The sequence below is a fragment of the Mustela putorius genome, unplaced genomic scaffold (assembly GCF_011764305.1).
Source record: "Mustela putorius furo isolate JIRA1106 unplaced genomic scaffold, ASM1176430v1.1 tig00000151_pilon_pilon_pilon, whole genome shotgun sequence".
NCBI classification, from domain to species: domain Eukaryota; kingdom Metazoa; phylum Chordata; class Mammalia; order Carnivora; family Mustelidae; genus Mustela; species Mustela putorius.
The window spans coordinates 2,522,591-2,540,741 of NW_025421296.1; the positions used below are offsets into that span (position 1 = coordinate 2,522,591).

General features: G+C 35.5%; 1 protein-coding gene across 5 annotated transcripts in view; it reads left to right on the forward strand.

The window, feature by feature from the left end:
* PDE7A (phosphodiesterase 7A) overlaps positions 1–18,151 on the forward strand; it is a 115,543-nt gene that overhangs the window by 28,112 nt on the left and 69,280 nt on the right. The window lies entirely within an intron of this gene.

Below are 18,151 nucleotides of genomic sequence, written 5' to 3' on the forward strand. Positions count from 1 at the left end.
CCTTCCAATTACTTTCTTATTATGAGAGTGGTATTTCCAATATTAGGGAAATAAAGACTTATTACAGTATTACTAATAACCTTATGGTAAATTTTTATGTATTAGTTTTGTATCTATTTAGTGAACTGTCTCATTTTATCCTCTTATAAGGCTTCTGGTTCTATATTATAGTTAGACTATTATTTTCTGTGCTTCAGGATAATAAATATATTCTTTCTTGTATTCTTCTACAGCCTTTTACACTGTTCTCTTGATAATTCTATTTCCACAGTTTATTCCTTATGTTTTGATCTTTGCTCCATGTGGGATTTATTGTTATATAAGAAATAAGGCAAGAATCTAGTGCTTTTTTCCTCCACTCACTATCTAGTTTCTCCTAAATCATTTATTATATAATATATCTTTTCCCCATTTATTTAAAGTGTTACCGCTACCATATGTGAAATTCTTGCATCTGTTTGGTCTATTTCTGGACTCTAATTCTGTTTCATTGATCAGTCTATTCATGTGCTAGCATTAAACTTTTAATTATTACAGCTTAATAACATTTTAATATTTAATAGGACCATTCTTTCCCCTCTTTTTTTCCCTGCCTAATCTTGCATTTGTGTTTATTATTCTAGAAGAACTTATTGGTAGTCAGAAACTCCCCTCTGCCCCCTCACTACCCATAAAATATCCTGTTGGTATTTTTACTGGGATTGTTTGATTTTGTAGTTTGGGCAAATTGACATTATGAGAATTAATCCACCTAAAGTGGTTAGAGCAGTGCCTGGCGTAGAGTAAACAGCCAAGAGACTAGCTGTTGTGCTGGATATTCTTTGTGCCTCATCAGATATATTCTTCACTTTCTCTGTCTTGCTCTATGCCCCAGGAGGCTGACCTGTGGAATGCATCATCCAAGCTCTCCAGCCCTCTGGCTTCTTGTTGGATTTGGCCAGTGGGAGGTCTTGTAGGAGATGATGAGTGCGTGGGAGGAAAGAGGGTAGATTTCCCAGCCTCTTACCCTATAGAGTTGTGTTTGTTTACCTACGGCCACACTTTCTGCCAGGGTTGGTTCCTCCCATACCGAGAGACCTTACTAGGGTCTAGTAGTGACAGTGATAACAGCTCCCTGCTGTTGCTAGCCCTGTGAATGTGCCATCATTTTCCTACTGGGAGCCTGACTGTTGAAACTGCTCTTATCTTCCCCTTTCTCCTCCTCCTCATTACTACTAATACTGAATCTCCCTATTCCAGTCTTCTTTGAGATCCTTCAGATTAAAATTTTCTTTATAATGCCCTTTATCATTTATTGTTTATACAGAGGTTTACTTTTACTCAGCTGCAGTTATAAATGGAATCTTTTCTCTCATTATGTTTTCTACTTAATTGGATATAAGCAAACTATTGATTTTTGTACCCAGGTTTACTTTTACTCAGTTGCAGCTATAAATGGAATCTTTTCTCTCATTATGTTTTCTACCTAATTGGATATAAGCAAACTATTCATTTTTGTAGTTAATTTTATAATAACTGTATACTGAATTTTCATACTGTTTCTAACAGTTTTTCAATACCTTATTTCATGATCATCAGCAGACAGTGTATCACTTTCAAACAGTAATTTTGCTATTTTTTATTCATTTGGAGTATTTATTTGGGAATGGTTATATAATACAAATACATTTTTGCACATCTATTGAGATGCTTAAAATTTTTCACCTTCCGTCTACTAATTTAGTAAATTATCTTAATAGGTAGACTAATATTAACTTACCCTTATATTCCTGGAATAATACTTAATTGGTTGAACTGTATTATTTTTAGGAGTCTACCTGCCAGTGTCGTGGTTAGGATCTTTGCAACAGTATTTCTTACTGAAAATGATCTATAGTTTTCTCTCTCCAACCAGTGTCATGTTGTGGTACCAGTGCTTTGTTTACTTCATTCCATTATTTTTAGAGGCAAGTTAAAAACAGTAAAGCAGCAAAGAAAAGGGATTTTACACACATACGCAAATATCTTTGAAGCAGTGTGGAAGTTAACTTGTTACCAGGGAAACTGGCATCATACCTTGCTGATTGTAAGGCTGACTTTTTAATCAGTATGGAACAAAGTACAATTGTTACCAGACTTAAGATGTGTAGGAAATGCTTTGGTGACGTAAAATACCATCTTTCACTTGATCTTTCATCTACCTTTCCTCATCCTGTGAGGAGAAATGGGTAGGTCTTTGCCCCATTTAACAGATAAGGTTTTGATTCAGAGAGATTGCTGCTTGCCAGAGGCCACATGACTAATCAGGTTTATCTCTAGACCTAGAAAATAAATCTTGTGACACCTGGTCAATGCTCCTTTGCTTCATTACCTTTAGGAGTAGAGTCAGTGAAATCCGATCACGTGCATATTTCAAAATAGGAGAGACCTTGGCTCAGATCTTATTTCCAAAGTGATTGTGTGAACAATGTAGCACTCTTCTTACAATGCAGATTATAATTCAATTTAAGCCTACAACTTCTTTTTGAGGTGGTCAGAGAACATGTATAGCTTAATACTATACATGTCACAATCACCCAATTTTAAAACTACATACAAGGTTTATATAGGCTCTTCCCAGACAAAAATGGAAGAAAAAATAGTGTCTTCATTTACTCATGAATAAAAAATACTGAAATTTTTCCTTTTAAAAAAATGAATTACATTCTTTCTTTATTACTAAGTTAATGCATATTTATGAAGGAAAATTTAGGGAAAAATAAAACAGGCAAAAATATCAAAGTTCTCTGTAATCCTACCACCAGAGATAACAGTGTGAACATATTGGTGTTGAGCCCAACAATTCTAGTATCTATCTAAATGTATTCTTTTTCTCTGCCTCTTACTGTGCATAATGTTTTATAATCAGTTTTTTAAACTTATAGTAATTTTTCATATTATGAAATATAGCAGTATTTCAAATACTAGAGACTTTTTTCTAAATAAAGTCTTATTAGAAACCCAAATTAATGCAGTGTTTTATTGGTAAAATTTTTATATTGCTAATTTACAACTTTACTATGGGAATAAAAATGATTTGATGAACAAAAAAATTTGAAATAGGGTTGTATCCAGTGGTTTTCTAGTAAATGCTTATTACCTACAACTTGGATGAACCTAGAAAATGTTATGCTAACTAAAATAAGCCAGACTCAAAAGATCACTTAGTGTAATGATTCCATTTATATAATAACTATCCAGGGAATACATTTCTATAAGGATAAGATGCCTTAGGATCTCTGAAGGAAAAAACCTACCTGATATGTGGTGCTTGCCGATTTCTGCAGTATATTTACAGTAAGATTGAGTGGTTCCAGATTTGGTTAACTTGGCAGCTCAGCAGCATCATCACTGACCTATGTTCGTTCTTTCTATTTTGCTGTCTTCAGTATGTCGGAGTTGTCCTCACGGCAGATTTTGTCATGGTTGCAAAGTGATACAGTTCCATGTATCCAGACATGACAACTTCCAGGGGAAGAGAGGGCTCTTTCCTTTTGTATCATTTTAAGTGCAAAAAAAGAAAAACAAAAACAAAAACCCAAAAAAACAAACAACAACAACAAATTCCATGGGGCTCCTTTAGCAGAGTTTCCATCACACCTGATTATATCACATTGCCATTTTCAAACTAGCCTCTGGCAAGCAAGATGGAACCATTATGATTTGTTTGGACCAGTCATGGTCCACTCTTCAGGTCTAAAGCTACAGCCGCACCCCCCTGAAGCACATGGATGCTAGACATCTGAACAAAATGTTGATCCTTTTAGGGAGAAGAAGAAAGTGGGTACTGGTCGTATAACCAACAGGGTCTGCTGCACTGGTGTTGGGAATGTCACTTCCAGTTGTATTATCAGCTTCAGTATTTATGTTTCTATTCTGATTGTGTGGTAAGTTTTTCATTTATTCAGAAAAGTTGCAAATGTTTAAAGTATTCTTCCCACCTATTTCTATGAGGCCAATATACCAAAACCCAACAACAAAAAAAATCACAAGGAGACTAAGACCAATATCTGTTATGAATATGGACACAAAAATCCTAAACAAAAAACTAACTGAAAATAGCAACATAAAAGAGAATTATATACCATGACCAAGTAGGAATTCAAGGTTGGCTTAGCATCCAGAAATTATTATAAATCATTGTAATGCACCATGTCAGTAGAATAATAAAAGCCAAATGCGTGTATAAATAGATACAAAAAAAGCACTTGGCAAAAATCCAACATCCTTTCATAACAAAACACTCAAACCTAGGAGTAGAGGTGCATTTCCTTAACCTGATCAAAAGGCACCTATGAAAAACCCACAGCTAATATCATACATGATGATAAAAGACTGGTTGCTTTTGCTCATAACATCTGGAACAAGACAAGGATATCCACTCATGCTACTTCTGTTCAACATTGTGCTAGAGGTTCTAACCAGATCAATTAGGCAAGAAAAAGAAAAGACATCCAAATTGGAAAAGAAGTAGTAAAATCCTACTCACAAATGACATGGTCTATATAGAAAATAATGAAGGAATCTACTAAAGAATTATTAGAACTAATAAATGAGTTCAGCAGTGTTGCAGGATATAAGATCAATATGCAAAATCAGTTATGTGTATTTGAGGGAAAGAAATCAGTTATGTTTCTTTACACTTGAGATGAGTAACCCAAAAGTGAACTTAGAACAATTCCATTTACAGCAACATTTAAAAGAATAAAATACCTAGGAATAAATTTAACCAAAGCAGTATAAAACTTACTCTTTGAAAACCAGAAAAGATTATTTAAAGAACTTGAAGATCCATGTAAGTGGAAAAGTACCCCATGTTCATAAATTAAAATACCCATTTTTGTTAAGGTGGCAGTACTCCTCAGATTGATCTTCAGATTCAGCACAGTCTTCTTTAGAATCCCCGCTAACTTCTCTGTAGAAGTTGAAAAGCTAATTTGAAAATTTATATGGGGGATGCTTGGGTAGCTCAGTTGGTTAAGTGCTTGCCTTTGGCTCAGGTGGTCCTGGGATCAGTTCCCACATGGGGCTCCCAGCTTAGCAGGAGTCTGCTGCTCTCTCTGCTCCCTCTGGCCTCCCCTGCCTCCGTTGTTCTCATGCTCCCTCTCTCTCTTGCAAAAATAAATAGAATCTTAAAAAAAAAACATTGATGTGGAATTGCAAGGGACCCCAAAACAATCTCAAAGAACAAAGTAGAAAGACCCATAGTCTCTAATTTTACAACTTACTACAAAGCCACAGTGATCCAGACAGTATGATAACTCGCACTTATAGTCCTTAACTTAAATACTTACGTTGGAGACCCAGGGATCAGTGAAATAGAATTGAGAGTGGAGAAATAAACCCATGGTCAACTGATTTTTGAGAAGAGTGCAAGACAATTCCATGGGGGAAAGAAATAGCTTTTTCAGTAATTGTGGTAGAACAATTGTGTAGCCACAGGGAAGAGGATGAAGTTGATCCTTATGACTTAAAATGGATCCAGAACTAATTGTAAGAACTAAACTATAAAAGTCTTAGAAGAAGACATAGAGTAAATTTTTATGACCTTGGATTTGGCAAAGGATTTTTAAATATGACACCAAAAGTATGAGCAACAAAAGAAAAAAATAGATGTGTTAGACTTCATCAAAATTAAACACTTGTGCTTTAGAGGACACTATCAAGAAGGTAAAAAGGCCACAAAATGGGAGAAAAATCATTGCAAACATATAAGGGACTTACATCTAGAGTGTATAAGGAACTCTTACGTTCAATAGTAAAAAAGTTTAGTAAATAGTAAAAAAATTTAAAAAATGGGCCAAGGATCTGAATAGGCATTTCTCAAAAAAGATAAATAAATGACTGATAAGCACATGAAGAGATGCTTCCCACATCATTTGCATCAGGGAAATGCAAATCAAAACCACAATGAGAGACAGCTAGAATAAAAAATAATAAGTGCTGGCAAGGATGTGGAGAAATCAGAACCCTCATACACTGCTGTTTGGAATGTAAAATGGTGCAGCCACTTTGGAAAACATTTTGGCAGTTCCTCAAAATGCTAAACATAGAGTTACCAAATGACACAGCAATTTCACTTCTAAGGGAGATGAAAAGAGGTCCACACAAAAACTTATACTTGAGTGTTTATAGGAGTGTTTTTCAAATAGCCAAGAAGTAGAAATAACCCAAATGTCCATCACATGATGAATAAACGAAATGTGGTATATCCATACAGTGGAATGTTATTCAACCATAAAAAGGAATGAATTACTAATACTTGTTACAACTTGGATGAACCTAGAAAACTTTTTCTAAGTGAAATAAACCAGACACAAAAGGTGACAGTGTATGATTCCATTTATATGAAATATCTAGAATGTCCTTACCGGAATAAGGACAAAAAGCAGATTGGTGTTTGCCAGGGACTGAGGGGGAGGGAGGGGGAATGGAGAATAACTGCTTATGAGTATGAGGTTTCCTTTGGGTTGATGAAATATTCTAAAATTAACAGTGATGATGTTTGCACCTATCTAAGTATACTGAAAACCATTGTACTGTGTATTTAAATGGGTGAATTGTATGGTTTGTGCACTGTATCTCAAGAAAGCTGTTTTAAAAAGGTTAATTAGTATTTAAAGCTTCCCTCATGGTTTCAGAATACTTATAAATTAGTGACCCAGAAGTTTGAAGGAAAAAGTCAGAAATTTTGGTTTCACTGTGGAGTCAGTAATAATTATCTAAAATTCCATCCATTTTATTTGTCATGAATATAAAAGTTTGAGAAGTATGCCACAGTGCAATAAGCATTTAAAATTATACAATCCCAATGGTGCTCTTGCATGTTCATCTGTTAGTATAAAATCGCTTTGTTATAGTGAAATATGTGAACAGATGCATGTGAGCTTTGCCTTGCATTTGTTTGAGGAGTTCATTTGCTTTAGCAGAGCATAATTTTACATGAGGAATCACGCAGTCCTAAATGAAAATAGAAGGTCCATTCAGAGACCAACTTTGCTCATGAGTTACACACATACAAAACATTCAGATACATGCGCAGATGCCAATGGATGGCCTACTTTAAGATTTGTGTAAAGTATATCCGTATTTATAATTTATACTTTAATATATAACATATGTAACAGTTAAGAATTTTAAATGTTTGAGGGGTGCCTGGGTGCCTCATTCAGTTAAGTGTCTGCCTTTGGCTCAGTTCATGATCCAAGGGCCATGGGATTGAGCCCACGTCAGGCTCCCTACTGGGCAGGGAGCCTGCTTCTCCTGGCCTGTGCTGTCCCTCGCTGTCCTCAAATACATAAATAAAATCTTAAAAAAAAATTTTTTTAATGTTTGAATTTGTACATTTTTTTGAGAAATAATTCACGTACCTTTCAAATTCACTCTTCTAGAATGTACAGTGGTTTTTATTCAAAGTTGTGCAATATTGCACACCTTCACTACTATCTAATTTTAGAATACTTTCATCACCTAAAACTACCTGTTAACAATCACTTATCACGCTTTCCTTCCCTAGCCCCTGAGAACTAGTCTTCCATTTCTGCCTCTATGTACTTACATATTAAATATGTGCATTACTATTACTACAGATTTTAGATAGTTAAAAGTATCCAAGAGTTATAGGCAGTTTCAAAACAGTTTGAGGATGTATGTTTTACGGCAGTCACTTTAAATGATTTAAATATTCTGTATTTCTATTTTTATAATTAGCTAATCAATCTCTTACTGTCAGATATTTAGAAGTTTCAGTTTTTCATTATAAACAATGCTGTGATGAAAACTTTGTAGCTAAAGCTTCATGCTTATTCATGATAATTTCCTTAAGATTAATTCCTGGAAGAGGTATGGCTGGTTAAAATGTTAGATTTAGTTTCAAATCTTGATATACATTGCCAAATTACTTTCCGGAAAGATTGTATCAATTTACATTCAAATAATAATGTAAGAATTAAAAAGTTGTAAAGTATAATAATACAATAAAAAAAATTTTATGTATAGGGTGATAGCTGTCTACTAGTTAAATGTTCACCTAATTTTGGAAATTGTTTTGTACTTGAAACTTTACAGACTTTTCACTGAACAAGAGTCATCATTTAAAAATCAACTGTACTTCAGGGGCACCTGTGTAGCTGAGTCAGTTAAGCATCTGCCTTCCACTCAGGTCATGATCTCAGGGTCCTGGGATTGAGCCCCACATTGGGCTCCGCACTCTCTGCTTCTCTCTCTCCCTCTGCCTGCTGCTACCCCTGCTTGTATACTCTACCTCTCCCTCTCTCAAATAAATAAATAAATAAATAATCAACTGTACTTGAAATATTTGCTCAAATTAATAAAATTCCTATGCTACCAGTCTATATTCTAGGTTCTAAACAAGAGGCTCTTTAATTTTATTTATTTCATTTGTTGTAATTACCTGTATTACACTTAACTGGTTCTTAATTGTTCATGGAATGAACTAAAATCTTCAACTGTATCAAATTACCCATTTTAGTTTTTTTAAGTTTTCCAGTAAATCTTGAAATAAGCCATTGCTATAGCCAAAAATGACTGGGTTTCATTTTTGTCTTTCTGCAAATATGTGTTGGAGGTGTTAATAGTGACATGACTTTCCTAATAGGAAATCCAGTCTATATTGAGGAAATGAGTGTACAAGTATGGCAGCAGTAATGTCTAGACTGGGTGTAGGAAATCTTGATGAATTGGTTAGAATTAGGATATGTAGAGGGGGAAATGAGATTGAAGAAAAGGTTAAATTTGTGCCATAAAAGACAAATATCAAGTGGTTTTCTATATCTTCTTGGTAATGCAACATGCTATGAGGTAAGAAAAGATGTATGATAAAGTGCTGTGTGTACGATGAGAGGGTTAGTTAGTCTATGCTCTTTGGTGTGTCCCCTTTCAACACTTTTTTTTTCTTATATCAGCTTTTTAAAAGAGAGATGATGGTATATGAATGGGCGTATTTCTTCCAGAAGTGTGTGTCAGAGGTGGGGATATGGGGCGGATTGGGGTGGGGGAGCAGGGTTGTGCATATACATATATACCTTGCCTTATCATCCTCTGGCCAGTGGTTCCCAAATGATAATGGCAAATCCCAGGAAAATCTGGGAATTTAGCAAGGGATTCATGAGTCCACATGTATTGAAATATTAGTTGAATATGTATTTGAAATAGTTAACTTAAAAATATAAATCCCAAACATATAGTACTAGTGTGTTTCTTATATAAGTAGATACTGTTGTGATTAAGTAAAATTATTTAAACATAACTACTGAACTCAAAATAATGTTTTGTATTTTCTCAATCAGTGGATGTGTTTTATATTCTTTGCTGTTAGGTGCAGCCACAAGAAGAGACACAGGAAAGGCTTGAGGAAATACAAAGTTTATTATACTCAGAGGTCCTAGAGACAGGAGACAGAGCACACCCTGCAGGGCCACAGGGAAAGCACAAGGTGATCAGCAGGCAGAAGACAGGAATGAAAGGAGAGCCTTAGAGCCACAGTCTTAGTTGGGGGTTCCCAGGGAAAGGCAGGGAAGAGTGAATGATTTATGGTTGGCAGATTTAAATAACTTTGGTGTGCTTTGGGCTGGAGTGGTCCTAGATGCCTAGTACCTGGCTCTGGGTGATAAGGCCTTTGGGGAAAAGGATCTGATGGAGAAGGTCTGTGAATTAGTACGCACATCAAGGGCAAGCTCCTGGCTGGGCCCTTTGCTGCCTCCAAGAATTGGCTAGCTCTGGGACAGGCAGTCTCTTCCCAGCTAGAATGGTTTCTTAAGATTGTCAGACATCATAATAGGCAGATTTTTAAAAAATGCAGTTCAGGATATGAGAAGATTAACTTGTATCATGTGGGGGTATGCAAAATATTTGATACTTAAGAAGATTAACCACCACCTATGCCAACTGGTTTAATATTGTTAAGTGCATGCCTGTTGTTGATAGAGATGACTGTAAATGGACTATTAGCATTGGGTGGCAGCTGGCAAAAAATTGAAAAGGAGAGTATTTATAGTCATTTCTTTTACTTAACAATAAGTTGTTTGTTTTGTTTTTTTAATACTCCTGACTGCTTCATATTGTAACTTAGAGAAACTGGCAATTTAGATAAGAGCTGGATTCAGGGGAGCCTGAGTATGGGTGTCCAGCTCGTGATTTTGGCTCAGGTCATCATCTCAGGGTCCTGGGATTGAGGCCCACTTCAGGCACTACATTCAGTGGGGAGTCTGCTTGAGTTTCTCTCCCTCCACCCCTCCCCACCACATTCATTCTCTCTCTCTCTCTTAAATAAATAAATAAATCTTTTTTTTTTTAAAAGTAAGAGCAGATTGATAAACAGAGAGGGAAAAGCCATTTTAAAGAATTTGAATCAAGTTTCATATGCCTGAATATATTATCAAGCACTGCTTAAAGGGTGATAGGTGATTTTTAAAGGTTTGTATATTTTAGTTAATAACTCTTAATATGAAAAAGAACTGAATAAAAATCCCTTGGTGTGAAGTTCCTGGATTATCTTCATGCATACTGTAGTTATCTGCTGTAATGCTTACTAAAACTTTGTGTCCAATTTTCCCATTTTCCCATTTTCCAGGTGGAGGAAACTGAGGCTTTTAGAATGTAACATGTATCAAGGGTCCGTGGTTAGGAAGGGTAGATTTGAATCTACCTCAGATTTGAATCTATGATTACATAACCCAAAGCCTCTTCTTTTCTAGTCCCAATTTTTAGAGAATACTTATTTACATGAATTTTAGACTTAAGAGAATTCCAAACTTTAAGGAAAATTACATGAAAATAGTTTTTTGTATATATTTTCTTTTAATCATGCTAAACTGTACCTAACCTAGAATTTGCTATTTAAACCATTTTGGGAAGCACAAGTCAGTTGAATTAAGTATACTCACAGTATTCTACAACCATCACCAGTGTCTATTTCCCAACTTTTTCATCATGCCACACAAAGACTGTATGCCCATAAAACAGTAATTTGCTCCCCTCTTTCCCCAGCTGTGGTAACCTCTATTCTACTTTATGTCTCTATGAAGAAAAGATTTTTTAGTGAGAGTTACGTTGATGTTAGGTGATACAAGTTAGACTTTAAATTTCTTTGTGGAATGTTGATTATAAATGCATTTCTTTTGAATAAGTACTGTGTACTTCAATGCAAATTAAAAGTTATTTTTGTCTTTTTAAATCTTTGTCTATTCTGTTTTAAACAAAGCATTATAATTATATGTGCTAAGTACAGAAGGTTTCCTTTTCTCTTCATTTTATTAAATGTAAACAATTGGTGTTAATTTAAGAGAAAGTAACTCTTTTCTCTGAACCTCAATAAACTGCTTTTATATGTTGTTCTAGTTAGAGCTTCTTGAGGTAGCATTAGTTAATCTTAACTGCCTTTGCAGTCAAGTTCAGAATTGTAGCAAATCCAAAATATGGCAGTCTTTTTGCCAGCCTACATAAATTTGTTATGTTTTCCTAGCGGATGGTGGTTGTCAAACTGCATATGATTTGATTCAAGCTATTTTTTTTTAATGAACATAGAATGTAATTGTTGCCCATTTTATATTCTATTAGTTAAAAGTACTCGGACATGCTCTGTACTTTGGCCAGACCCTGGACTTTGGTGGTTTTTGTTCCATATACCCATGCATCTGTGAAAAATCCAAAGCTCAGCTGCACCCCCTCTACCCTCTCCTTTGACCTTGAAATGAAAGCCAGTTTCAGTACTCTGCTTATCTTTGTGCATTCCTGCTTTTAAGTAGTTTTTGCCTGAGTTTTCCTTATATTCTTACCAGTTCATGGACTCATTTCAGTAGATATTTTCTGCATTTTCCACTATTTTCAGTTTTCAGTGGTAGGAGCATTTCTTTGAACTAGTCCACCATTGGAAAAGTGATCTAAGAGACTTTGACAAGAGATTCATTCACTATACCCAGTCAATAATATAATAGGAACATGGGTTTTTGTCTTGGTTAGCCACTATTTATCTCAACAGCTTCTTCCAAATCAGTGTCAGTTACAGAACTGGATGGAAGAAGTTTCAATATTAGCTGCTGTGCCTTGCTTTCATCTTCTATGAAGATGAAGGAGCTTAGATTAGGGAGAGCTGAACCAAAAATTCTTTCTCTAGCCTAAGTCTGTAAGAAACTTTAAACCCTAAAAGGGAATTTGATTTGAGTTTTGTTGAGCTTACTTCTCACTTGCTTTTTGTTCTTTATCAAAGCTGTTTCTTACTGGCTTTAATGTTACTGATGTATAGAGGGAATATTATTTGCATATATGTGTGAAAGGGGGAAAAAAAAAAACAGAATGGGGAGGTGCTATTTAATCTGAATGTTACCATTTGTAAATTTTGGCCTTTTGCCTTCGCAGGCCTCCCCTGCTTGAGAGCCTTAAGATTTGGTTTTAACCATCTTGTCTTCTCTCATTTGGTAATTTTACTCAGTGGTATAGATTAATAGAGGTTTGCTACCAAATCGCTCTCTTTTGCTCACTTCTCTTTCAAGGCCTTTATGAAACCCTTGATGCACCTTGAATTTGCATCTTTCACAAATCCCTGAGATAAATTCATTCTCCGTGGGCACCACAGGTTTTATATTAGTTTCCTAGGGCTGCTATCACAGAGTATCACAGAGTGTGTGGTTTAAGATGATTGAAAATGATTATCTCACAGTTCTGGAAGCTAGAAATCTGAGGTTAAGGTGTTGGCACGACCAAGCTGTCTCTAGGGCTTTAGGGGAGAATATCTTCCCCACCTAACTTCTGATATTGCCGGCAGTCCTTGGCATTCCTTGTCTTGTAGATGCATTACTCTAGTCTCCATCTTTGTATGGTTTTCTCCTCTGTGTGGTTGTGTGTCTGTGTCCAAATTTCTCTCTCTCTCTCTTTTTTAATATTTTATTTATTTATTTGACAGAGATCATAAGTAGGCAGAGAGGCAGGCAGAGGGGCGGGGGGTGAGGGGGAGAAGCAGGCTCCCTGCTGAGCAGAGAGCCCAAGGCTCAATCCCAGGACCCTGAGATCATGACCAGAGCGGAAGGCAGAGGCTTAACCCACTGATCCACCCAGGCATCCCTAAATTTCTCTCTTCTTATAAGAACACCAGTTATACTGGATTCAGAACTTATTCTAACTCATTATGCCCTCATCTTAATTACATGTGCAGAGAACCTATTTCCAAATAAAGTCACAGGTATCCAGGGTTAGGAGTTCAGCATATCTCTTGTGGGAACACAGTTCACTCCTGTAACAACATAGTATATTTCTCCATTTATCTAGTTCTTTAATTTCTCTCAAAAATGTTTTACAGTTTTCACTGTACAGATTTCGTTGCATGCATTCTGTTACGTTTTTCCTTTAGTAGTTCATGTTTGTGGATGCTATTGGAAATAATATTTTTTAAATTTCATGTTCTAAACATTTTTCATTAATATATGGAAATACAATTGATTTTGTATATTGGTCTTGTGACCTTGGTAAATACTAGTTACAGTAGTTTTTTTGTAGTCTTAAGGATTTTCTGCATAAATAAGCTGTCCTGCAAATAAAGATAGATTTTCTTCTTCCTTTCCAATTTGTATGCCTTATGTTTCTTTCTCTTGCCTTAATGCATTGGTTTTTAATACTATGTTAAAGTAGTAAAACAGATATCCTTGCCTTGTTCATGATGTTAGAGCAAAAACATTGTTTTTGTTGCTGAGTATGAGAATGGCTATAGATTTTTCATAGATATTCTTTATTGGGTAAGGAAGTTTTTATTTATTCCTATTTTAATAAGTGTTTATCATAATTGGCATTGAATTTTGTTAAATGTTTTTTCTTTTTCAGTTGAAATAATTGATGTTTTTAATTCTATTACTATGTTAGATTACATTTATTGTGTTTTTGGTATCAGTTGATTTTCAGCAACTTTATTATCATGTATCTTGTGGTTTTGTGTTTTTCTTATTTGAAGTTCATTGAGCTTTAACATCTGGATTAATAGCTCTCTATCAAATTTGGAAAATGTTTGTAATTCCCACTGATCTCTTTTTCTACAGTGTTTACTCTGCTGTTAAGCTCAACTGTGAATTTTGCAATTTGGTTACTGTATTTATCAGTTATAAGTAATCCATTTTTTAAAATAAGTTTTAATTTCTTTTTTCATTGTGTGTATGTTTTCCTTTAAATCTTTGGATATATTAAAATAGGATTTTAGAAGTTCTTTTCTACTAATTCCATCATCTTGATCATTTCCAGGTTTGTTCTTATTGACTGTTTTTACCCCTTGGATTGGGTTACCTTTTCTTGTTTATTCTCTTAATTTGTAATTTTTTTTTTGTCATTCTTAAAAGAGTGTTAAATTTTGATCTGGCAGGTAATTTAGTTACTTTCTGATCAGCCTGATCCTTTTTTGGCATATTATGAACTTTGTTAGTGTGGCTCTAGACCAGTATTGTTTAAAAGAATTTTCTGCATTGATGAAGTTTTGCCCTTCTCCTAAGGTATGACATTTCTGAGGTCTCTCTGGAATGTCCCAGGTATTTCGTGAGTGCTTTTTATAGTGCATGTTTGGGTGGGACTCATGTCTCCTAGCTCCCCTGTAGTAGTTCTTACCCTGGTGTTCTTCTGGCCTCATGGAATCTCATACTATACATAACTAACTTAATATTTAGCCAAAGACTAAAGGAGACACACTTTCAGCCTTTTGGAGCCCATTTTCTTAACACTTTTTTTCTCTGGTACTCTACCCTACAAATTTCAAGTGCCTTAGCCTCCCTGAATTCCGGTCTCTGTTTCAGTTAGAGTACTGTGGAATTTTGGAATTGGCAGAGAACTTGAAAGTTGGTTGTTCCAGCCTGTCCCACAGCCTCCTTGACAGAGGCGTTTGAAGCACCTTTTTTCAATTTACATAGCTTAAGTTGTAGAAAGTTCTTAGATAGTAATATTGAGTCAAGATCTATTTTCTGCAAACTTACTGCCCGTTGGTCTTATTTCACCTTCTATAATTTTGCAGAGTAAAGCTAAACCCCTTTAGATTATTTTATCTCATAGCTCTTTAACACCTGTCTGTCTCTGTTTCTCTGCCTGAAGCATCTCAGTTCATAATACTATTATTCCTTGTGTATATTATTTCTTTTTTAAGATTTTATTTATTTATTTGACAGAAAAAGGTCACACGTAGGCAGAGAGGCAGGCAGGGAGAGAGGGGGAAGCAGGCTCCCCGCTAAGCAGAGAGCCCGATACGGGGCTCTATCCCAGGACCCTGGGACCATGACCTGAGCCAAAGGCAGAGGCTTAACCTACTGAACCACCGAGGCGCCCCTGTATATTATTCTTATCTGTATTTTAAAATGCCATCTATATATGCATCTTCCAGTGTGTTTTCAGAATTGAACTGAGTCTTTAAAATGTGTCCTGTATTGAGAATAGTGGAACATCCTTGATCTGGATACTTAGCTGACTTTCAGTGCCTTTAATTACCGTCTCTTATTAATTTAGAGATTAAATATCCTGACCTTTTTTTAAGTTATTTGTAATTAAGCATGCTGGTTTATCCTTTGCATTTTATATGCAGATTTGATATGCATTTGTCTGATCTGCACCCCATCCCAGTGAATAAACTGTGGAACAAGATAAGTTCAGATGCAGAGTTCTGTTAGTTACCTCTAGAATTCTTCCACTTGTTTGCTATCAAGCACTTAATTTCTGGGTATGTTTGTTTAGCCAGCTTGTAGTCTGCCTAACTGTAGTATGGGACTCACATTGTTCTGTTTTAAGGTTGCCACCAGAGACTTTGTGTGCAACTTTGCTAAAATTAAGGTGTCCCATCTTTGTGACATTCTCCTGGTCTAATAACATACTAGTAGCCTTACACTTACAGCATGCACGCTGAATGCTCCTTTTTTAAGTTCCCATTCTGCAGATCTACACTACTGTTTTTTCCTTCTAAAAATTGTGACTACTTCCATTTTTCTGTAATTTTTAATATATTAAGAACAGTTGTTCAATAAGCAAATCTCTAAGTTCTTTTAATGTCATGAGGTAGTTGTCTATAACAGACTATCTAACAGACTATTGTTAGACTTAACAAGTCTAAACAGACTTGAAGCTTTGTAAAGTATCAAAGTATTTTTACTCTTTCTTTCATACCAGGACTAACCATATGCCTGCTGTCATCAGCCACTATGATACTGTATAACAAAAAACTTAATTCAGAGCTCTAAATCAGTATGACAGAAAGGTATTGATTGACAGGTAAAATTCCCATGTTACCATAGTTTTAAAATATTTGTTGTTATCAAAGTTTATTTTTTTATCAGTTCCATATCTCTTGAAACTCATACTATTTGAAGAATAAGAAGCCCTGATATGTGGATTTTAATGAAAGAAATGAACCAAAAACCCTGCTTTGCTTTATAGCTTGATATTAAAATGGGCTGGAATTCAAAATGATAAAAGTACAATTGGAGGGCTTTAACTATAGTGTTCACGTTTTTCTATTATAAAATTGGTTATAGTTTTCCACAGACACAACATTTGTATAAAGAACTCTGGGATAGGCTATTTCTGTCCATGAGAATCCAAAATTATAGACACTGATGTCAATGCAGATGAGGTTAGCCTAATTTGGTCAAGGGAAGGACATGCTGAGTCTCTATATGGATAGCTAAAGACTATTGCCAAGATTGACAGGTGTCCTGTGGGTGGCAGAGAGCCCCAGGAATAAGATTTGCACTTGCATTACTTCTCTAAAACACAGTGATCAAAGTCATGTCTTTTCTTTCTATTGATCACAGTTTTAAAATAGTGAGGTCTTCTTTTAATACTTTCATTTTTCAGAGACTGGTTTTATTAGACGCAGAAAGGTAAAAAGTCTTATGCTTTTTTTTCTTAAAGTATTGAATTCTGGTTTTGAAGCTTAGTTGTATCCTGTGCACTAATTTTTCTAGTATAGTTTTTTTTGTTGTTGTTACTCTGCCATGTTTCAATAAGGCGGAGGTGAGAAAAGTTAATGTAAAAGGATACATTTGTTATTAGTGTGAGAGACACAGCTATTTCTCTATGGAATAATAAGTTACGTGATTCAAACTGGGAAGATTAATTTTAAGGAGAATTTTCTATGAAGTGAACATAATGCAAAGAAGTATTCACACTAGCTTGATAACAGCTTTTGCTTTTATTTCATCTTATCGACATATTTTCATTATTAAAGGAAGTCGTTGTAACCAATACACATAAATTAGTGGTAAATATTTCATATCTTAAAATAAGGAAAACATTTAAAGCTATTAGAGCCATGCCACTAAGAAAGTTAAGTGTACTGTGTTAAGAAAAGAATTGCATAGGGGCGCCTGGGTGGCTCAGTGGGTTGGGCCACTGCCTTCGGCTTGGGTCATGTTTTCAGGGTCCTGGGATCGAGCCCCGCATCGGACTCTCTGCTCAGCAGGGAGCCTGCTTCCCCTTCTCTCTCTGCCTGCCTCTCTGCCTACTTGTGATCTCTCTCTCTCTCTCTCTGTAAAATAAATAAATAAAATCTAAAAAAAAAAAAAAGAATTGCATTGCCTGAGATTTTTGTAAGATTGAGTGATGTGTATGCATCATTAGCAATGATCTATGGGGTTTTTAGGCATAAATTCAATAGCTCTTTCTATTCAAACAGAGAATTTTCTAATCTGGGAGGATCGTGTCTTGATTATCTCTGTATTTCACTGTCAGACACAGAGTACAAATTTAAAAAGATGTTGGTCAAACCACTTTAGGGAGCCAACCTGTTCCTAGTGTGAAAAATGAAAGCTAAGGCCCTCACTCTCCTAGGACTCAGAAAAATGTTTCTGAGGGCCCTAGGCAAGCATGAGCAGGTTCCCTTCATGGACCAGTGTGATTTCAGTTCAGTCTATTGTTAGGTTGAAGCTGGAGTGATTTGTTCAGTATCATTCTTAAGTAAGTCTTAAGTGTTTAATTCTCATTTGGCTAAAATTTATTGAGAGCCTACTATGAGCAAGGTATTCTTGTACAGATGTTATCTAAGTCCTGCAAAGGTGAGGAAAATAAGGCCCAGCAAAGTGATAACTTACCCAGTGTCACTCAGCTCTTGGCATTAAAGCCTGGAAAGAAACCCAGGCTCTTGTCTCTAAACCCAGGAGAGTTT